Below are 22,853 nucleotides of genomic sequence, written 5' to 3'. Positions count from 1 at the left end.
TTATTAATCGGAATTTGTCTGTAGCAAGAGTTAGCCCTCCTGCATTTATTTATTTAACCATTGAGTTATTTCTTTTATTGTTACAAACATTAATATTTATTTATTTATTTGATAAAATATGTAGTATGTAACAAACGTATGGATAGACGTGCTGTGTGATAGAAGTCCTGGATATGTATTCTGTTCTACGGCAGTAGTTATCATTCAATACGGTAGTTGTTTCGGGGTTCAGATCACCCCCCCTGACTGTCAGAAGCTCTTTGGGCTTGGGTCCTGTGCCTTTTTTTTTTTTTTTTTTTTTTTTAGCACGTCCTTCCTTTTTGGCACCCTCAGGTTCTCCAGGCTCATGTTCTGTTCCTCTTGCTCCAGCCCTGGGATCGGCCACTTTCCTCAAGAGCCCTGCTTCGTGCTGAAGTCCGCGTGTTCCGCCCCCGTCCCAGGCGCACAGGGCATGCGCGCCACAGTCCTGTATCCGCAGCGGGCAGCGCGTCTGCTCTCTGCTCGGGCAGTGAGGTCCTCCACGAGGGACTGTGCTCGCCTAGTGCAAAGTACCCACAAATGCTAGCACTCTCCTCTCGACGCTTGACATCACACCCATCTTTCATTTGCCAGTGCTCTCATTTGGAAAGTAGCTTTTCCTGTAGGTGCCTAACTCACATTTGCTACGAGTGTTCTCCTTGTTTATACCTGGGGGCACATATAAAGGAACCCTCACCTCAGCACATTTTGCTGAGGATGTGTTGAGCTTGAGGCTGGAGAGTCCCACCTACTTACAGGGAAACTGAGTCCCAGGAAGAGAGAAGCATGCCCATCCCCCAGCATCCCAACAGTACATACACACTGAGGTCAGGGAGGGTAGGGACCAGGTGTCCTTAGCTTCCCATCGGTCCTCTTTGCCAAAACCATTCTGTCCTGCTCTTCCCTCATTTTTCTGTCCAGATGGCTGGGGGAAGGCATGGCTGGCATCAGCCACAGTGATGTATGACCGCATGGGGCTCCGAGCGGAGAGGGCTCGGACGATTAGGGGTATCAGGCTGGGAAATCGGAAATTACAGGCCTGGCACCTTGACCCACAAAACCTCCCCCCGGTGCAATGTTCTGAAGTCGCCCGCGGTGGGTTTCATCAACACAGACACAGGGGAGGGAAGGCCTCTTGGCAGGCTGCAGAGACAGATGGGCTGCAGGCACTGCCTGGCCCTGCGAGCAAGCTACAGGGCATTGGGGCTCAGCACTGGGCCTTTGCTGTCCAGCTTCTGTTGGCACGGTCACAAGAAACTTCTCCGCTTTGGGGTTGTGCTGTCTGACAAGTCAGTTCCCCTCTTATATCTCAGTCTCCTCATCTGGATGACGAGATGATGGGACCCCCTGATCTTTGCACTCTCTCTTAGCCCTAGACCTAGGACCTGGGGTCACCAAGAGAGTGGGGCTGGGGCCATGGCTGCCACAGAGGGGCAGGCAGAGCCCCACAGGCTGTTTGCTTCTAGTGATTCAGAGCACTCGGGAGCCAGGCTGGTGCTGAGGTCAGGAAGACTTCTTGGATATGGTGGGCTCTGAAAGGGCAGGACAACTTTGTCTTTCTCCACAGTTCCTTGCCATTCTGTCTGTTACTCCATCCACCCTTCTCTCTTTCCGACAGGCATTTATTGAGCACCTGCTGTATGCTAGGCTCCCTGGTGTTGCTAGGAACGCGGCGGTGAACAGACGAGAGCACTGCTTCCACGGAGGCTGGGGCGCAACGAGGAGGACAGGCATTAGTGACACTTAGAATGTTGACAGATGCCTCCGTGTGCGCTGCCCCTCCCATGAGTTCACTTTTCTGTTCCCTCCACTGCCTTCTTCCTCCCCTTTTTTAGTCGGCTGCACCTGCTTTTTCTTCGGCCTTTCTTCACCTTGCCACTGCCAAGACTGTCCTGAGGTTCTGGGCTCTCTCAGGCCAGACACTCCAAAAGCCCTAGGTCCCAGCCATCGTGCTTACATGTGTGGAGATTCCATGGGAGGGGGAGCGGCAGTGGCTGCTCCCGCTTCATCAGTTGTCCGTGGCCGTGGCTGCAGAGGTGGGGTGATAGATTGTAAGCTCTGCAGGCTGACGTTTCTGGGTTTGCGTTGAGACCATGACCTTTAACTTCCTAGCTTGGTAGCTCACATACCTTCTCCGAGACTTATCTCACCTGGAGAGTGGGTTTTGTTTTTTTTTTTTTAAAATTTTATTTATTTATTTGACAGACAGAAATCACAAGTAGACGGAGAGGCAGGCAGAGAGAGAGAGAGGGAAGCAGGCTCCCTGCTGAGCAGAGAGCCCGATGCGGGGCTCGATCCCAGGACCCTGAGATCATGACCTGAGCCAAAGGCAGCGGCTTAACCCACTGAGCCACACAGGCGCCCCTGGAGAGTGGGTTTAACCACACTTACCTTGCAGCATTTTTGGGGGGGGTGGGGGTGGGAAAATGCAAATGAAAGTACCTTCACGTGGTGCCCTGCGTGTGATAGGTGCTTGATTAAAAAGAGCTTTCTCTCCTTCCTTCCCCCTCGCTCCGGGCTAGCAGCCAGATATTTTCGAGTCTGCGGTAGACGTGGAGGAGCTGAGGCTTCCTGTAGGTCAGACCCCAGCTGGAGCTGAGTGGCGGGAGGGTGGTGGCACTCCCTACCCGGAGACAAGGTGTAGACCATGAGCTGGGAAGGGCCAGGGAGTCTGCCAGGGGCTGGAGAGAATGACGAGCGTCCCATGCATCCCAAAAATGAAGCGTGGTGTGACAGCTGTCCATGCATTCTGCCAGGTGTCGGGGCCAGGGAGCCGTCCTTGGGTTGGGGGATGCTACCCTGAGTTGGTGGGCCTGCTGGAGCGCCCATCCTGGGGGTATGCCCACCGAAGCAGTGGGAAATGGCCCCTCCTCCACGATTGCCCTCTCCCTCTCGCTCTGTCCCCTTGCAGAGTCTCTCTGAATCTCCTGGGGCCTGCTCTGCCTCTGCCTGGAGAGCATCTTCGAGACCGGGGTTGTGGTGAGGGAGACGGTCTGCTCTGCCCTGTCCAATACAGCGGTCATGAGTTACATGTGGCTAGCAAGCCTTGGAAATGTGGCTAGTGTGCCTGAGGAATGGAACTTCTAATTGTACTTTTCTTTAATTAAAATTTAAATTTAAGTGGGTTCCCCCATTGCTTGTGGTTGCCATATTGGACAGTACTGGTCTGCACCAGCAGTGTCCACTTACAACGCTGCTGTACACCGGTGGGTCACCTCTGGTGTGCGATGTGTCAGGAGTCCGTGAATTGCTCTTGGTGACAAATGACTGAGCTGCATGAATGGTTTGTATATGTGTGTGGGCGTGGCTTGGTGGGTGAAGGCCTGGCCCTGGGGGAGTCTGGCCTGGCCACATTTGGAGATTGAGTTACAGGGTCCGGTTGGGGGAATAGGAGGGGAGAAGCCTTGGGCCCTGATTGATCTGGGGAAAACTGCAGGAATCACTGCTCAGATTGTCTTTAGAGGAAGGGGACGGGGCGGCTACATCCTGGGAATGTTGACGAGAAGGCAGAGTCAGTTTTTTGGGTGCTGGAGGACCCCTAAGAGACCATCTAGACTAGCCTGCCCATTTTACAGATGAAGAAACTGAGGCCTATTGTATATGGGGGACCTGTCATGGACCAGGGTGTAGTTCCTCTTCTTAGAAGAATGACTCTATAAAGTAGATATTATCGTACTCATGTCACAGATGAGACAACCAGAGATCAAAGTCATGAAGCTTTTAGTAGAATCAGGATTGATCCCGAGTCCATTGGGAGCACACGCTTCATTTGTGATAGAATCCGCATCTGCTGACAGGCAAGCATCCACTTGTAGGCCACTGTACTGCTTTCCACCATGTTGGGATGGGGGTCAGGACTTGGGGCTCCTTCCTGCAGCCTGTGACCTGTGGAATAGCTGGTGGGGGACGGGGGGCTCAGGTCCCATGTGTGTGGAGGAGGCAGAATGTTTGCAGGGAGTGTGGCCCATGGCAGCGTGGGGCTGCCTGCTCCAAGGCCCAGAGTACGCAGCCATGCCATGGAGTGGTCTGCTATTTGTGGAATCTAGAGACACCTGCCCGCCTGGAGGGCCAGGAGAGAAAGGGCAAGCAAGGCCAGAGGTGGGCCGAAGGCTCACATTCCACTCCTGAAGGAGAAGTGTGCAGAGGGGACCTGTCCTCTCCTTCCTCACCAGCTCCAGCGGGGGAAGGGCCCTCCCTCTGTCCAGCTGTTGTTCCCCCCCCCACCCCCCGCCACTGCAGCTGTCCTGGCTCCATCAATCTCATCCAAGGCTGGCTGGAAGGAGGAGGATGAGGGAAGAGGGGCCTCTCAGGCCTGTCCCTCTGAGGTGCCTTTGGCTCCTGCCTCTAAGGGGTGTCTCCAGTTAGACAGACCGCCCCACCGCTGGGTAAACTGTGGGCTGTGGGCAGCTCAGCTCTCAGCCTGCCGTCACTGTCCCTCCAGAAGGCGGCTTCTTTATTGAGAAGAAGAGAAATAGTTACGTTCTTCCTTTAACTCTGCTGGGCACACAGCACCTTCCTAACCTTCTCCTCGCTTGGCGCGTCTTTGCTGTGCTATAATTTTCATGAATGAATAAATGAACGGCCCTTCGGCTACATCCAGGGCAGGCCTGAGATGAAGGGCCTGGCTGGGGCTCTGTTCCTCCTGATGGTCTGACACTGGAGGGGCTGCGTGTTCCGGGGGCAGCTTTGCGGGTATCAAACAACAGTAGGTTTTGTCCTCCCAGTCTGGACGGGAGGTGGAGAGATGTCAGTCCTGCAGCCAAGTGTGCACCTAGCCTTGTTCTCTCTTCTTCTCTTCTCTTTTCTTTTCTAATTTGGAAATTTAGCTGGGTCCTTGAAAGCTGTAATGCCTTGCATTCTATTGGAGCCCAAAGGAGAGGTGAAAAGAGGAATTAATCCTTTCTTAGGCAGACCTCAGTTTGCCAGCCTACAGAATGGGGAGGAGCTTTGCCACCCTCTTTCAGTCCAATAGCTAACAGCATGATGACATAAAAAGCTGATGTGAGCTCTTTAGAAAAAAAGCTCTAGGAGAGTCAGTCCACCCCCCACCCCCACACCTTTCTTAGCTTCATCCGGTCCCAGCACAGGACTGAATGGGTGTTAGCCAAATAATATACATCAGTGCTTCCAGACCTGGCGTTGAGTTAGAAACATCTGGGGAGCTTTTTAATAATTCAGACTCCTGGGCCCCCAGCCCAGATCTTCTGAGCCTGCAACTCTGGGAGCAGGGCAGGAATCTGTATTTTGACAAGCTCTCCAGATGATTTCAGTGCAGAGTTAGGCTTGGGAAGGTCCCTCTTTCGTACCTCTGAGGAGGAATCTGGTAAACAGATAGTTGTGAGTGCTGTCTTCTGCAATGTGCCTGGCTTCAAGGAGCATTTCCCCCTGCATTCATTCATCGACTCACTCATTCAAGCAGCTGCCATTAACGTTGGATGAGTGTCTGTGGCGCGTCAGGTGCGGCTCTGGGCAGAGGGGTGCAGGCAGAATTAGGTGAGGCATGTTTCCCCAAGGGAGTACATGGCCTGTGGGGGAGACAGGCGAAAACACAAGAACGCTACCAGTTGTAATAAGGCGTGAAAGGTGGGGTGCTGTGGATCCCCATGGAGGGCTGCGGTGTTTAGCTGGATTCAGAAACCACGTTGAAGACCTGTTCGTCTGTTTCATTTTTTTTTGCCAGAGTCACAGGCTTACTTACCCCTTCTGAGCATAAGTGAACAGGAAGGGGCCTTACCGATACCCTCATTCTTACACAGGGGCACTGGAGGCCCAGAGAGGCTGAGAGGCTTGCCTGAGGTCACCCAGCGAGCCAGGTGGTGTTAGTGTTGGGACAGGAGCTGGGGGTGGGGAAGGTCCGCTCTTGGGAAGAGTGGGTCATGACACACGCACTGGAGGGTGGTATATCTGGAGTGACGTGTGGCCTCAGTCTTGGTTCCAGCCATGTGGCTGAGGTGAATCTCCTGGATTCCTAGACTTCATGTCTGCAGTAGTAGAATAACATACCCACTTCTCTGCAAGTTCTTAGAATGAGCAGTATTATGCACCCAGTCCAGGCAAGGTGCTTCATATTCTGGCTCTTTCCTCTCCAGGTTTTATGGGTTCTCCTAAGTGAAGCTAGCATGTTTCTTTGGCCTCAACTTTCCAAGTCCTCCTCCTAGCTGGGGGTTGTCTTCCGCTCATTCTCACTGCAGGGCCGGTTCTGGGGGCTAAGTTCCAGGCCCTGCAGGATAGCGTGTGCTATCCCTTCTTCCCCTTGCCCCCCACCCCCACCCCGGGGAGCTGAGCCCCCAAGTGAACCCAGTACTCCCTGCACAGCCCCGTGCAAATTGCTGGAGTACTCAGAATGCCTCCCTGCTCAGTAAGGCTCCTTCATCCAAGCCTTTGTCCTTCCGCTCGACATTCAACTCTGTCAACATTTTTTCCCAATGAAGTTCTTCCTCCCCCTGCAGTCCCCAGTCTCCAGCCGTCTTCTCTAGCCAGGGACACAGTTGGATTGCAGTTGCTAGCACTTCCTGGAGATCAGGTCCCTGAAGAGCTATAAAAGTCCAGGAGTGTCTCTGGCCACCTCTCCACGTGGTTCTTGGAGCCTGGCGTGGCCAGCGCGCGCTCTCGCAGAGGTGGAGCCTGGGAGCACGCGTGCGTTCGGCTTGAAGGGAGGCTCTCTGTTGCATTACCTATGTCACTGTCTCTGGCTGCCAGCGTGCATTTCTTAAAGGATTTGCTGATTACAGGCTCCGGAGGGCTCCCCCGCCCCCCCACTAGACGGAATTGGGCACCAAGCCCCAGTGGGGGTGGATTTGGGTAATGGCTGGGCTGCATGCCTCCCATTCTTTTCTCACAGGAAAAAGTGCCTGGAAATAACCCTGGGGTGGGGATTGCTTACAGGGGGAGCGGCCGGCCGCCTGCTGCTGGAGTCTGTTCCGTCCCGTTGGCCCTCTGCTGCCCTTCCCTCCCCTCTCCCCTCCAGCAGATGCCACCAGCTGGGCAGGCACCGGGCTTGCAGACGCCCCTGGGGGGCTTCATGACCTGACCAGCTGGGCTGTCCTCTTCCTACCCTTGCTTGTTCCTCAGGACTGTGGCCCTGGTCCTGGGGACTCCCTCTGTGAACCTCAGGATCGGGCAGCAGTGAATGCCTCCCTCCCTCTTCCCGACTCCCTACCTCCACCTTTCTTTTCTTTCTTTCTATTTTTTTTTTTTAATTTTTAAAAGCAGCCAGTTTTTGGAATTGAAAAGTAAAAGCCCAACAATTGCGTATAAGTGAATTTCCCTGAAAATGCGATGCCTGCTGGATTTGGGGTGTGATTCTCAAGGAGGTTTCTTCCTTCTTCAGCTCTCTCTCTGGGTCCCAGGGGGATTTCACTGCAGGAAATCTCTCCCTGGGGAGTCTGAGCAGCTTGGAGAGTGTACATGAGAACTTGCATCTCGTTCTGTTCTCTGTGAGTGCTTACGTTAAGGCAGCCACCTCACAGCCCCTCGGCCCCTGGCCACCGCAAGTCGCATCTTCTGGTTGTCCACGTGGCCCTGATATTCTATCCCTCACTCACCTTCCCCCGGGCTCGCAGGGGGCTTGGCTTGATGCCATGGGGGTCCCCCTCCTTTTAGGAGGTGCTTTGGTGGTCCCCCGTCCTGATGCTCGGCCTCTGCCCGACTGGTTCCTAAGTCCCCAGCTATGGACAGGACGAAACATGTACTGAAAAAGCGTGAGGGATGGAACTGCTGCTGTGGCCACTTCCGCCTGGACGCCTTGGAGCTGGTGTCTTTCCTCAGGTGTCCAGGGCATGGGGGCTCTGAAACCACGGCCGGGCAGCAGAGCTGTGGAGGGCCACACATGTGAAGGGGGGTCCCGGGTGGTAGCCCCTCAGTGAGAAGTGTGTGTGGGGGACGAAGCTCGTGGGTGGTACCCCCCAACTCTGCAGACTGATCTATGGCAAAGCCTCTGACTCCTGCAGGACTCCCAGAAGGCCCTGAGCCAGGGGGACGTTGGCCACCTAGCCTTCTTCCTCATCTGCTTTTAGAGCATGCTAAGTTGTCTTGGGGTCAGGAGCTGGCTGGGTGCTTAGAAACAAACACTGATCCTGTAACTAATGCTGTAGGACAAGAGTACAAATCAAAGGAATGAGGAGAAAAACAATGCCTCCCAAACCTGCCGCGGCGACAAATCAACCTTCCATTTTCGAGGGTGGCTTCAGTCCGTATTTACTTGCAGGCATAATTTTCCCATGATTATAGTCGTAGTGGAGATAGAATTTTGCATTCTTTTTGCTTTAATATTCTACCACGAGCTACATAATCATCACAATTAGACTTTTAAGTGCCTACATAGTAATCACCGAGTATTTATCAATTTTCCTATTGTCGAACATTTAGTTGGTTCCCACTTTTTTTTGACTTGCCTTGCAATGATGCAGGAAACTGCACTGATCCACAGCGGTATGTTCTCTACAGGGTACGTGTGTGTGTGTGTGTGTGTGTGTGTGTGAATGTGCCTCCTTTTCCTCTCTCCCCGCCCCTCTCTTTCTTTCTCCCCCTTTTGTATTATTATCTAGGATGAGTCAAGAAGCCAGGCATTCTTTCCTAGAGTAATGGGAGATCTCATTCTGGGCTGTTAAATGCCTGCCGGAAGTCAGGTGCCCGCAAGCAGCCGCGGGATTTAGCTCAGATCTTGGTCTAAGTCTGGCCTTAGACATGAGCCTCGGAAGTGAGTTAGGTAGCAGGGTTTTAAAGGCGGTAGCTCCGCATTTCTATTGTAGTTCTGGCTCTGAAGCCTGCTGGCCTGGGTACATGGATTTGGATGAGACATGTTAAACTCCTTGGGTAATTCTCTAAGTGCACGCCCCCAATGGACCCCACTGAAAGTGCAAGAAATAGCTCCAGATCTCCCGCTCAGAGATCTTATAGCCCAAAATGACCACAGGCTCCCCCCCGTTTAGCCATATGCAACCAAACCGTATGCAAAGCTGCCAGCTCCAAGGAGGGACATGGGCCAGGGTCTGTGACAGACCGAAGCCTGTCACCCTGTACCCCCTGGAAGATGCCACACTGGAACGTGAGCTTGGTATGGCCAGATCTTCGGTTTGCAGCGGAAGCTGGAACTTCCGAGTCTGGGGTAAAATCTCCTGATTTTTCACTATTGATGACTGATTTAAAAAAAAAAAAAAATGGGAAACATGGTACAGAGCAAACAAAACATATCTGTGGCTTAGGGTGCTGGCCTGGTAACCCTGCTATAATGTGAGGGATCCGTTGTTACACTGAGCCCTTCGGGGAGGGTATGCGGAGCATAAAGCTGTCCAGTTAATACTGAGGGTGGGGAGAGGAACAGTTTGCACATAGAACAACAGCACGGAGCAGAAAATGATTGGACCCTCCGGTGAGACGGAAGATGGGCCATTCTGGAAGCGCCCGGGCTGGGGTGGTTGGTTCTGTTGTGAGGGTTTAGGAAATTGTCACTTACACTCTGTACATTGGTCAGCGATGAGACCGGCGGCTCTGTGTCTGTCAGTCTGTCGTTTTCTCATCCCTCCAGCCAGGCCGGGGCGAGGAGCTAGGACTCAAGTGAGAGTGGGCTTGAAGCACGGAGTCGGAACTGGGGAAATTGGATTAGGTGGGCGCTGAGTAAATTGCCTTTCCTCCGTCTTCCCATCCGTGCAAGTGAGGAAAATCATCCCCCTTGGGCAGTTAGTGAGTGTTTATTGTAGGCACACTGGAGGCAGAGTTCCTGGGGGCCCTCTCCTCAACCACCCCGCCCTCCGAGAGCTGCAGAGAAGACGAAGGAGGATCCGTCTGAAGTGCTTTGAACTCCTCAGGAAGGAGAAGGGACTGGAAGACGCCAGCATCACTCCACGGTTTCCCTAGATGACAGCCTTGACGTATGATCCTAGTGATACTTAAGAAGAACGACTTGCTAGGGAAATAAACACCCTGTGTTTTTTATTATTTATTAAAAAAACAAAGCTTTTCTCCGCTGGGAGGTTTCAGATCACTGACAATGTCAGGTCCAATTTTCCTCTATTAATAATAGGTCGGTATCCTTCCCAGCTTGTGTCAGGAGCATCGGGATGTTTGTCTGGGGGTAGCTTTGGCGTGCAATGACTACCCGAGGGGAAGCGAACATGGTTTTGGAGAATTGAAAGGTGTGGTGCCTGGGCCCGGATCTCGTGAACAGCCGTAAAGACTCGCTACCCTCTTGGTGCTGGGCGCTCTGCCAGATCCTTTACCTGAGTTCTCTCTCGTAATCTCCTCCAGGATTGGGACTAGTGAGGGGCAGCTGTTGGGAGGGATCCCCAGTGGTCAGGAGGGAGGGAGCTAATGGGGATATGCACTGTCTTCCGATAGGGTAGACTCTTAGAGCTTGGAACCCAGGCGAGACCTGGGCTTTGCATCTGGGGCTTGAGAGGAACCCAGGGACCAAGAACATCATGGGGGAAGTGACGTTGTGCCAACAGGGTGGAAGACTAGGCTAGCTGGAGGGTTTTCTGTAGGAGAAGGGCCGGGGGCCAGGGCCTCAGCTGAGGTGCGTCCTAGCTGACTTGAGGACCTCCACGTTTGGACCTTGACTAACTACAGTATCTGCGGTACTGAGAGTGAATTCTCCCCTCGGAGCCTCATGGCAGGCCTGTGAGGGAGGGAAGAGCAGGCTTTGTTATTTCCACCTGAGTCACATTAAATGTGATATGGCTTAAAAATGTGGGTTTTGAAGCTCGACAAACCTGAGTTTAAGCGTGGTTTTCTGACCTGTTTTACTTCCGGACCCCAGTTGCTCCACCTCAAAACAGGGAGACTAATACTTACCTCACAGGGTGTTTTGTAAGGACTAAAAGCCTAACGTAGCCCCCGGCACCTAGTAGACACTGAATAATTCGTTGTGGCTAGTGCTGTCAGTGAAGGCCTAGGGAGGGGCTGTGTCTGACTCAAAGTCACAAAGCTGGAAAGGGGAGCACATCCAGGACTCGAACCAAGGACTCTCTCGACCTCTTGTGCTGTCTTCCCCATTCTCTATGTGTACCTGGACACTTTCTCTCCCTCCCTGATCAGGGGGTGCTTGGCAGCCATTGGTGGGCAGGTGTTAGGGCTGTCCCTGCTGCACTGTAAGGTATGGGCTGTGTCCCCGCATTCCATAGGGTATAGGGCGCCGGCAGAGCAGTGCACCCTGAGGAAAACAGAGTAGAAATGTACCAGAGCTTTTGTTCACTAGGTAACTCCATTGTGTCTTCCTCCTCATCCCCACCCCTCCCTTTAGCTCCAAAAAAAAAAAAAAAAAAAAGAAAAGAAAGAAAAGAAAACCCACCATAGAAAAGATGAAGGGCTGTCAGCACCGGATCACAACATGGGCTCTGGGAATTGGCGGCTTTTCAGTGCCTGCAGAGTTCCCTCCTCTTCTCTCTTGCCCCAACTTCTTGCTTTCCCAAGTGTAATTAAGATAAGTCCAAGAGAGCTTCCCTAGAAGCAGGGCGCTCTCCCCTTCCCTGAATCCCACTGGCTTCTTCCCATCAGCTGTGCTCTTGGCCATCCTCCCCTGTCCCATGAATGCTTCATCCAAGAGCTCTTGAAGTGGCTGCCCTGGCCACTTGCTAGCCGCTGGGGTGCCACCTTTCCCGGAGCGCTCCCCAGGTGATGCCCACTTCTGTCCCAGAACCTTCAGTGGCTCCCTGTTACTTACCTCAAGTTCATGCCTCTAAGCGTGGTGTGCAGAGCTCTCCAGGATCTGACCTCAGCCCACCTTTGCTTTGTAATCCCCCGCTGTTCCCTGTACAAAGCATATGCTTCCGTTGCTCTGGCCAACTTGCTATTTCCTGAACAGGTCTGGAAATTACCTGCCTTTGGTCACGCGGTTCCTTTTGCTTGGAAAGCCCTCACCCAGTGGAATTGGGCCCATTCTTCAAGGATTAGCTGAAGTGCCAAGTGTTCTGTAGAGCACATCTTGCTCAGGACCGAGCTCCTATTTCACATGGCACACAACAGATACGGAATTCATGTAGAATTTGCTCACGCACTCTGCTGGCGCGGTGTGGCTCTCTCCCAGGGCCTCCCCAGAGCTCTGCTGTCTGCCCCTTTTCCCACAAGCCGTGGAGCATATTTACTTCTTAATTGCACATGATCTAAGTTCTTAGGCATTTTTCTTAAACTTGAAGTTCTCTTACTTTTCCCATCACTGTCTGTTTAGTTTATGAGCACTTGAGGTTCAGGTGGAAGGAGTGTGTAGTAGAAAGAGAACTAGATTTCAGTGGCAGCTGTGAGTTCTGCTGCCAGCTCTGCCTCTGACCAGCTGTGATCTGGAGCAAGTCGCCCCCATCTCTGGGACTCAGTTCCACATGTGGAAGACAAAGGGGGGCACCCAGCCAATCTCTAGGATTTGCGGATGGGGTTTTAAAAATGGTTATGTGTCCTATGTTGAAGTCCTAACCCCTCATTCCTGAAAATGGGACTGTATTTGGAAATAGGATCTTGAAATAGGTCATTAAGGTGGAATGAGGTCATTGGGGTGGGCCCTAATCCAACAGGACGGATGTGCTTTAAGAAGAGGACATTAGGACATAGACATGCACAGAGGAAGGACCATGCAAAGACACGGGAAGAAGATACTGGACCATTTACAAGCCCAGAAGAGAGTCCTCAGGAGAAAGCAAACCTGCAGACACCTTATTTTGAACTTCTAGCTTCCAGCATAAGGAGAAAATCAATTTCTGTGTTTAAGCCACCCAGGCTGTGGCACTTTGTTGTGTAGCCCGAGCAAATGAGCACACCCCTTTCATGTTCACAGGGTGGTATAACCATCACCACATCTACTTTTTCAACACCTTATGACCCGCATATTCAACCCCCTACCCATTAGCAGTCACTCCTCATTTCTCCCCAGGTCAGCTCTGGGCTACTGCTAACCCATGTTGTGCCTCCATGGACTAGTCCATTCTGGAAATCTCTTATAAGTGGAGTCATACCATGTGGGGTCTTGGGTGACTCCCTTCTCATATTTAGCACAGTGCTTTCAAGGGTTATCCATGTTGTAGACTGTACAAGTGTTTCGTTCCTTTGTATGACCGAATAATAACTTGTTTAGGGATGTGCCTGCCATCTTTTGCTTACCTGTTTGTCACTTGATGGGTGTTAGGGTCTTCCAGGGTTTTGGCTGATATGACTGGTGCTATAATGAGCATCTGTGTGCAAATTTCTTTGTGGACCTGCTATGATTTTTCTTGGTTCCGTACCCGGGAGAGGAAGTGCTGGGTCATACGGTAACTCTATATTTAATGTTTTGAGGCACTACCAAACTGTTTTCCAAAGTGGCTGCTCCCCCTACCAGCAATGTGTACAGGATCATAATTTCTCCACACCCTTGCCAACACTTACTATTGTCTGTGTTGTTGTTGCAATCCCAGTGGGTGGGAGATGGTGTCTCATTATGGCTTTGATCTGCATTTCTCTGGTGATGAGTAATTTTGAGCATCTGTTCATGTACTTGGTTGCTATTTGTGTATCTTCCTTGGAGAAATATCTATTGATGTACTTCGCCTGTTTGGAAATTGAGTTATTTGTCTTTTAATTATTGAGTTATGAGAGTTCTTTATAGATTCTGGATAGAAGCCTCATATCAGATATGTGATCTGCAAATACTCCTTCATGTTCTCTGGGTTGTCTTTTCATTTTCTTGGTGGTGTCATTTGCAGTGTGAAAGTTTTCGATTTGGGTCAAGTCCAAATTATTTAATTTTCCTCCCGTTGCTTTGGCTTTTGGTGTCCCAAGAAACCTTTGCTGAAGCCAACAGCACAAAGATTTACTCCTATGCTTTCTTCTAAGAGTTTTATAGTTTTAGTTCTTACAGTAAGTCCCTGGTCCCTTTTGAGTTAATTTTTGTGTATGGTGTGAGGTAGGGGTCCAACTTCATTTCTTTGCCTGTGGGTATAGGGCTGTCTGGCACTAGCTCCTGAAATGGGTAGGACCTTAAGCGTCACTTGGATCAGCCTGCTGCCTGAGGGGAAAGTGTGGGGCATGACTAGCCTGGGCCCTGGTTTGGGGAGATGCTCTTGGCTGCTCTTCCCTTTCCTCTGGCAGCAGCACCAACACGCAGCTAGCTCAGCAGGCTCTGCTTGGCAGTCCTTTGTGTTGAGAATTTAGAATTCTATGTTTGCTTACCTTGCTTCTCCTAGGGAAAGGTGTTGTTTGCATTTGCTTGCTTAATAATTGGTTCTGATGATGGTGAAGGTCAGAGCAAGAGGATGTGGGTTCCCATCATAGCAAGGGTGTCCCTGACTCGTGAACCCACTGGAAACAGGAGCGGAGAAGTTAGCCACTAGAGAGGTGTCTGGAGTCCCAGCATCCAGTTGGTGGCACTCTTGCAGGCCTTGATCAGGCTGGGAGGAACTGAGCTTGACAACTGAGACCCAAGGTGATGGATGTCTGGGGGGAAAAGAGAAAGAGGACATTTTCAGCTTTTTGGATCCTTTAATCTGACTCTGCTTTACAGGCCAGAGGAGGACCATTTTCTTTCCCCTCAGCACTTTTTCAGCAGAGCAGATAGGTCCCCTGGATAGATTTAAGGGGAGTTAGTAAGGCAGGTTATGGTTTGATCAGCTCTAGAGTGTCTGTCCCCCTGCTCTCCCAGGCCTCAGAGCGCCGTATTCCTCACCACGGAAGCTGAAGCAGGGACTGAGAACCGGGCAGCCTGCTGGGTAGAGTGCCCATGGGAAGGCAGTGGGGGACGCAGAGGGCACAGGCTTTCTCTTGGCAGGATGGGAATGGGGACTCTTGCTAGTCGTTGGCCGATCTCTCCAGTTGGGCCCAGCTCTCGTCTCCCGGCTCATTCCCATCCTCTTCCAGGGTCCCTGGCTCCCGTCAGCACAGACCTCCATGCTTGTTCGTTCTGTCTGCTCTACATGGGACAACTGCCTGGCACCATAAAGAGTTGTTGAGTAAATGGATGGATGGATGGAAGAATGCTTTTCTCCTGTGTGCTCAGTCTGTTCCTTTCTCCTTATTCCCCAGCGGCCCTCTGGCTGACTTACGGAGCCCATCAGCTGTTCCAGGTCCAGCTTATGTGTCGTTTCTATGAAACCGAGCTACTGCTCCTCACCCCTGTAATTGAGTATGACGATCTCTTCTCTTTATTCTCTTCCAACCTCTGCTTTGCCACTTTCCCTTTACCACACTCTGGGCTGTGTTAAGATCTTCATAAGTCTTAACCCCAGAATTGAAACTCAGTCCACGAGGCTGGGACCGGGCCTTCTCGTTTTGTATTTTATCGTGTTCCTTCTCCCTGGCGCGCCACCACACCTCGCATGGCGTCTTTCAGACGTTCGTTGCTCAGCAGGGTCTGGTCGGTTACAGAGCCTAGGAGCTCTGGCTCATTGGTGCTGGGTCTCCGCCACCCAGCAGTGTGTTGTGCCTACAGCTTTCTGTTACCCAGAGGATTTTCCTGGGTTTCACATCCCGGAGTAGAAAGCATCTGCAAAGGACAGATGTCAGCGTGTGGCCTTCCCTGGCCATTGTGTATAATTTGCCTATCTCTGTGTAGGGAGCATCAGTGGCAGGTCTGCATTATGGAGGTATTATACTCCACTCCAGGCAGGAAGAATTGGAGCAGATAACACATCAGTGGTAATCCCTTTCTCTGCCCTGGAGGATACAGAAAAGCTCTGGTGTGAGTTGCGGCCTGTGGATATTAGAGACTCGCCTGCTATGGTTGCCATAGTGGCTGGATTTTTCCCTCCATGCTATCAGGCAGCTCTTCCCCAGCCTCCCCTCTTTGCCGAGCCCCCTCCCCACCGGAGTTCCCGACTGGAAGAATGTCGAGCTACGGAGGGGCCTCTGGGAAAGATGGGCAGGGAGGCTCGGGCTTGGTGGCTGCCGAGTCCCTAACGACCGACAAGGGGATGGAGGAAGTGATGGTGACCCTCTGTCCCTTCAACAGAAGGGGCTTTCTGTTTCTTAGCACACTTTCCTATAGATTTTCACTTATGACTCTCCCAAGCATCCTGAGAGCTCTTCAGACCTCTGTTTTCAGACACGGGGTCTGTGGGGCAGAAAGGAAGGTGACTTGTTCCTGAAGTCAGTAGCAGGGAGAGAAGGCAGGTGTCCCCATGGGGTGAGGAGGCCACACCTCATGCCTCGCACATAGTGGGCACCTGAGGCATGTTCATCCAGAAAATGAATGGCGGAGACTCAGTGAAAATGGTTGATTTGAGACAAAAGTAGAGTTTTCTGGGTGTGGCTCCCAACTCAGTCTGGTCTCCTTCACTCTTTGACTCCGTTTCTTGTCCTCCTCGTAGGGGACAGTCACTCTTCCTGGCCCTTGCGCCTATTCCAGCCTGCAGAACGACCCTCAGAGTTTCTGGAAAAGGAGATGCGGAGTGTCTGCCCTGGGAGTCAGTGTGGCGTGGCGGCAGGCTGGCAAATTCTTAATGGGAAACCTCTTCCTTGGCTCAAGGTGGAGGTTGCTAATTGATCACAGCAGTCTTTCTTCTGCATCCGACTAAATCCTTTTCAGCATGGCATGCCACGCCACCACCAGCAAAGGGCCAAAGTGGCATTTGGATGTCAAATAGCCTTTACCTCGGGTTTAGTAAAAAGAGCATTAGACTGAGCGTCAGAAGACCTAGCTTTGAACCCCGTCCTCTTCATCTTGCTCTGGGAAACTAAGATAATCCCTGGACGTTTTGGAGCCTTGAACTTTATGGTTTCTCAGGTCCCTCACAGCTCTGAAATCCCAGGATTCTGTGGTTCCCTGGCTGGGAGGGAGAGGCTCCTCATCGTGTAGCCTGGCCACAGAGGGTAGGATTAACCTCCAGGGTCAGCAGGCTTGCAGAGCTCAGGAAATGCCTCTCTGTGATCCGTATTTGGTCCAGAGACAGGTGGTGCAGCCTGGAGGAGGGGAAGTGTGCTCATAGCCCTGGGGCTGGGGGAAGGGAGGCCTAGCTCAGCTGCCCCCTTTTTTTTCCCTGATGAAATGAAGGTCTTCAGGCCGTGTCCTGGGTGCATTTAGATCTTTAGCGAAGAAGCTGGACCCTGTGAGTTAAGTCTCCCAAGTCAAGTACATCCCGCTAATCCCATCACCCACCTTCTGTTGGTTGCGGGGGAAGGAGAGCTGTCAGTGGGGGGTTAGCTGGGAATCAGGTTCTCTCACTCACTTTTCTATAAACTTGGATGAGATGCCTTTCTTTTGGGCCTCTTGAAAGAGCCATTATTTTGGGCCTCTCTTGAGCCATTATTCCCCGTACTTTCTTATTTGGTGGGCGAGTCCAGAAATATTTAGAGGGTCATGAACCTGTTTCTTTGCCATCCAGTCAAAGCAGCGTGAGGGTCATGGAGCATTTCTTCCCATTGTATAGAAGGAGCTACTGAGCCCGAAGAGAATTGCTGGCCGGGTGGTGATTGTGCAGGCTGTTCAGGAGGGAGGTGCCTCCCGTTTCTGTAAGCCCTCAATGCTGCAAGGGAGCCTTAGTCTATCTGTTTGTGTATTTGTCAGGCGCCCGTGAGATTAGCGACCGAGCAGAGGTTTTATTTATGACGGCGCCTAGAATTCCCGTCCTGCTGCCATCATTGGTGTTGCCAGGCTCCCAGGGGTGTCTTCAGTCTCCCAAGTAATCTGTGTGTCGGCCGTGTTGGAGGGCAGCGGCTTGCGGAGGAAAGCCCTCCAGGAGTGGGATCAGCACAGGGCTCCGACCCGGGGCAGCTTTTCCCAGATGTGGGGCAGAAGCTCCAGCGAACAGGGCTGGGAAAGGCAGTGACTAGGGCATGGGGGTTACGGACGTCTGGGTCTGTGTTACCATCAGAATGCTCTAATTTGGTTACTTGTAATAAAGCAGCTGCGGTAACGTGGCATTCATGACTCCTCTTGATTAAAATGGTCGAAATAAGGATTTAACATGGACAAGACAGAGGATGTGAATAATATTCAAGCAGTATTAAGTGGTGTCAACCTAATGTATAATTTTTTTTCATTAACTTCCACTTAGTGGACATTTATATTTTAATTTGTCACGCGCTTGGTTCTTGAAAGCTGTCATACTGCCTTCTTTAGGCAAATGTTCCATATATTTTTATTTTTCACTAATTTGGGAAAGATTTCTTATTACTGATTAATGAGGTTTTACTAAGAATAGGATCAAAGCATCAGACTATCTAGAGCTGGAAGGTTCCTTAGAGATTATCGCATATTTTTCATTTTGGAGATGAAAAAAATGACACACACGCCCACAGGTGACCAGTGGTTCCTTTTACGGAAACAGCTTTGTCCCTTCACGTGAAAGGGCTGCAGGGTGAATAAAAGGGACAGAGATGAAACTTCCAGCCTTTGGTTGAGGGGTGACATACGTAGAAACGTAGCGTCTGTTGAACTCTTACGAAGTGCATGTGTCGATCGCACCAGTACACAGATTTCGAAACAAAGCGTACCAGCACCCAGAAATCACCCTCCTGCCCCCTTCCCATCACTATTCCCGGGCAAGGGTAGCCACCATCCTGATATTGAATAACATAGCTTTGTTTCTGAGCTGCACATCAGTGGAATCATACAGTGTATGCTCTTCTGTGTCAGGTTTCTTTTCCTCAACATTTCTTTTTTTTCTCCTGTCTTGAGATTCACCCGTGTTGCGGATCATTTGCATTGTTGCATAGTATTCAGCCGTGGACTGACTAGGCCATCATTGATGTAGCTGTTTTACTGCTGGTGGACATTTTGGCAGCTTCTAGACTTTGGTTATTTTTAATCAGACTTCTGTGCTGTATGGCTGGTATACATTTCCCATTGAAACTCAGTTTTCTATGTCGACGGTAAAGGGTGGACATGGAATGTGGGAATAGTGCACTTGCGTACGTAGTTCCTCTTTTCCAAAGTGGCTGTGTCTCAATCTGGAGTCCCGGCAGCCATGGATGAGAGTTCCGGATGGCCTGTATTTATCCCAAGGACTTGGGATTCTCTCTCATTTTTGTTTCAGCCCTTCTGGTAGACATGTGGTAGTTAGTATCTGAGCATGGCTTTTATTTGACTTTGCTGGTGACCAGTGGGGTTGAGCAGTAGGAACGGGACTTGGAGCCCCACTGGAACTTGAGCTCTTCCATCAGGATGTTACTGAAGGTGAGTCAGTGAGGATGCGGAGCCACAAAGACATGTTCTGGGGGCAATAAGTCAATGTATCCCTGCAGCCTAGTTTGGGTCAGTCTAGAGTAGGTTAGAGCTAGAGTAGTCTAGCTTGGGTCAGCCTAGAGTAGGATAGAGCTAGAACAGTCTAGCTTGGGTCAGTCTAGAGTAGGGTAAAGCTAGAGGAGTCTAGCTTGAGTCAGCCTAGAGTAGGGTAAAGCTAGAGTAGGAAGAGCTAGAGCAGTCTAGCTTGGGTCAGCCTAGAGTAGGAAGAGCTAGAGCAGTCTAGCTTGAGTCAGCCTAGAGTAGGATAGAGCTAGAGCAGTCTAGCTTGGGTCAGCCTAGAGTAGGATAGAGCTAGGGCAGTCTAACTTGGGTCAGCCTAGAGTATGAAGACCATAACCCTTGAGGTGGGGGTTGTGTCATGTGCTTCTGCACCCGCCTTCCCCTTTGGTGGCTGGGATAGTGCCAGGCACATAGGGCTCAGTGAAGACTCGTGCATATCAGCCTGAGGTGCAGCTGGAGGGCACAATGGAGACAGGCTGGTGTGGCTCTGGGGGAGTAGAGCTCATGGCGGGCTGGATTTGGGGCACGCACAGGCCCCTCCAATGTGGCTCCAAGTCCGGGGAGCTGCTGCCTGAGTGCCTGCCATGAGCGTGGCCACCTTGGGTGTCCTCTGCAAGCTTGCAATGGACGGACTGGGAGCTGCTGGGGACAGATGAAGCTGCAATTCAATGCAATGCAATGCAAGGACCAAGGCCAACTGTACTTCCTCCAGGGGCCTCGACTGGCATCACCCAGGTGGGGGTGGGGGGAACCTCTTCTGGGCCTGCAGAGTCCCTGTCTGGGGCAGTGTGCTTGCTTGTACTCACCACCCCCTGAGAATCATACCGCTGGCTCCTTTGGGAGCTCTGGGCCTGCTTCTGGTGTGTCGGGTTTTAGGCATGTGCTTTTAGAGAGAGTGAAGTCAGCAGGGATTGTAGGCCTTTGTAGATGAAGGCACAGCCTGGGGTGATTCCTTGGTTTGGTCCTAGGGAACCCCAGGGTCCAGGGTGAAGGGGCTGCTGTCATGTCACACATAATGCATCAGAAAACATTACAGGGGCCCGGACTTGTGAGAACCCGCAGCCCCATTTTAGCTCAGTCCCCTGCAAAGCCAGGGAGCGGGGACCATCAACCCTCCTTGACAAAGAACCATTCACTCTTTATCATTAAGAAATCTCCTCTCTCTGTGCTGCACCAACTCCTCCCAGATGCTTCAAACCTATTTAGTTGATAAAGTCTTCATAAAATCTTCCCCTCTGGCCTTTTTCTTTCTTTATGCCTCCTTCAATTTAAAGCCAAGAGCCCGTATGCGTGCTTTCCCAGTCCGCAAGCGCCGGATGCTTCAGGGGCTGGAAGAACAAACCCCGGGCTTGGCCTGAGGTTCCCCAGCATCTAGCACGCGGAGCAGAAAACCGGGACCCCAGTAATGAATCTGGGGGTGGGGTACCAGAGCGTATGAAGGCCTGGAGGGGAGGAGCCGAAGAGGTGACAATTGGCTTACTCTGTCTTTTCCTCCTCCCGCCCATCCCCCTGCCTCTACTAGTGGAGGGCTACCTCCAGTCTCTACCAGCGGGTGTCTCAAGAGGGGTTACAGGGATGGGGAAGAATAGGGTCTAGGGTCAGAGGATCTGAAGCATCTAGACTCTCTTCCCGGGTCAGGTCCTGCCTGTCCAGGAAGCCAAGACGGCTCCCCCATCCCCCACTTCCCGGCGTGTCTCCGTCAGCAAGACCCTTGTGGAGCAAATGAGTGAATGCAAGGTGGGAAGAGGTCTGTTGCCTGGCCCGCCTCCTTTCCTGGCCGGCACTGGCGTGTGGAGGGATGAGCTCAGGTTTGGCCATGACTCAGGAGCCAGGTAGCGGAGAAACATAAGGTGGTGATCTCATGTGGCATTAAATGGAGCTGGGAACACGAAGTGTGTGCATGCTTATCTGCTTGTCATCTCTCTCCTCCTTCCAGAGCCCCTGGCAGGCAGCAGTTGGCCTGGATGGGACTCTCTACGGATGTTGTTGAGAGGAGAAAACTGGCTCCATTTTCCCATGATGACCATTCCAGCTTCTGGACAGGGGTGTCGGCGAGGGGCGAAGGCCCTCCACTCACAGGGTGCCTTTGCTCGACGGGGCTCTGTCCTTCCTTGTGGCGAGCAGAAGGTGCTCACGGTGTGTCAGGTGGTTCGGGATGCTCAGGGTGAGCGACAGCTTGGCTGTAGGCCAGGGGAAGTTAGGATGGACCCTGGCCCTCGTGGAGAGGACCCATGGGAGGAGACTTGACTCTAGGAAGTGGGGCTGGAGTGTTCCTGCGTCCTACTGGGAAGACCTTTGGCTTAGAAATGAGAAGCTCTGATTCCTGGTGCAGACATGACTGAGTTTGGTGTCCTGGGAGAAGTCCCTATCCCCGTTCTCAGTTTCCTCATATGTCAGGTAGCTGCGGGTGTCCCTGCAGGCGTCCCTGCCCTCCCGCCTGCCCAGAACAGTGATAAGGACCATGCAAGTTCACAGTGAGAGTCCAGGGAAAGTGAAAAGTGCTGCTTAAAAGTAATATGAGAGCACTATTAATAATAAATACCGTAAACACTGAGAGCCAGCGGTGTGTGTAGGGTTGTGATTACAGCTGTAGATGCAGGGGTCAAGGTCATGCATACAGAGCCTGACATTTGTGAGGTTCGTCTAGCTCTCTTAGCTCACTGGAGAAGGAAGAGGCATGGCATTAGTTTGGAGGGCCTGATAGAGGAGGCAGTTTTGAATGATATTTGAAGGAAAAAGAAGAATATATCAGGCAGCCTGGTGGGCAAGTGATTTCCTTGAGGCCAGAAGTAATTGGGTCTAGGAAGGTGCCCGTCCTGGAGAGGGGTGGAGATGAAGGATTCTGGGGAGCCTTGAGATGTGCTCCATGCCCTGACTTAGACTACATCCCCTTCAGCCCAGTTGTGGGGTCCTTTCCTCATTTCTGGGAGACAGTGTGGCAACAGAAGGGCTCTGACTGAGGGCTCAGGATGTCTTGGAGAAGGGGCAAGGTGTCCTGAATCTCCTCTCTGTCATTTTCTAACTTCTTCTTCTTTTTTTTTTTTTTAAGATTTTATTTATTTATTTGACAGACAGAGATCACAAGTAGGCAGAGAGGGAAGCAGAGAGAGAGAGGGAAGCAGGCTTCTTGCTGAGCAGAGAGCCCGATGTGGGGCTTGATCTCAGGACCCTGAGATCATGACCTGAGCCAAAGGCGGAGGCTTAACCCACTGAGCCACCCAGGTGCCCCCATTTTCTAACTTCTGTGACCTTGAGTAAGTCCCTTTACTTCTCCAGGGTCCTTGTCCTTCATCTGGGAATCATAGTACCTGTCTCCCAGGGCTGCTGTGAGGATTGAGTGAAGCAGAAGAACAGCCTCGAAATTGCAGGTGCTCAATAAACGTCACTTAAATCTGAATTTCCCTCCCATCCATCTCAGTGACGGTGTTTGCAGGAACATTCTAGAGCCTTCTGGTACATCCTCATTTGGTCCATGCCAGGGCTTAGGATTTTCCTTCCTTTCTGTGGAGGCAGACCTTACAGTTTGTCCAGTTTCATACCAGCAAACTGTATTCTTGTGTCATTCCTAACCGTGTCCAGTTTGCATCCATAAATCAGGTAGCACGGAGTTTGTATTTAATGTCCATTTTGGGGGAAAACCTCAAATTTGTAAGCAGAGATGCTTCCCTCCTTGGCATAAACATGGCACTCCGGGAAG

At 51.7% G+C, this 22,853-nt stretch overlaps 1 protein-coding gene across 4 annotated transcripts in view; it reads left to right on the top strand.

Moving 5' to 3' along the window:
• Positions 1 to 22,853, top strand: part of TSPAN9 (tetraspanin 9) — a 192,931-nt gene that overhangs the window by 58,794 nt on the left and 111,284 nt on the right. The window contains exon 2 of one of the 4 annotated variants that reach the window (XM_032349103.1): positions 22,433 to 22,524. The exons of the other annotated variants lie outside the window; for them this stretch is intronic. The gene's annotated coding sequence lies outside the window, so the exon portion shown is untranslated. The remainder of the gene's footprint in view (positions 1 to 22,432; positions 22,525 to 22,853) is intronic. 4 annotated transcript variants of the gene reach the window in all.

This window comes from Mustela erminea, chromosome 6 (assembly GCF_009829155.1).
Source record: "Mustela erminea isolate mMusErm1 chromosome 6, mMusErm1.Pri, whole genome shotgun sequence".
NCBI lineage: Eukaryota > Metazoa > Chordata > Mammalia > Carnivora > Mustelidae > Mustela > Mustela erminea.
Note: the sequence above shows the minus strand (reverse complement) of the source record. Positions and strands in the feature narration are given on the sequence as shown.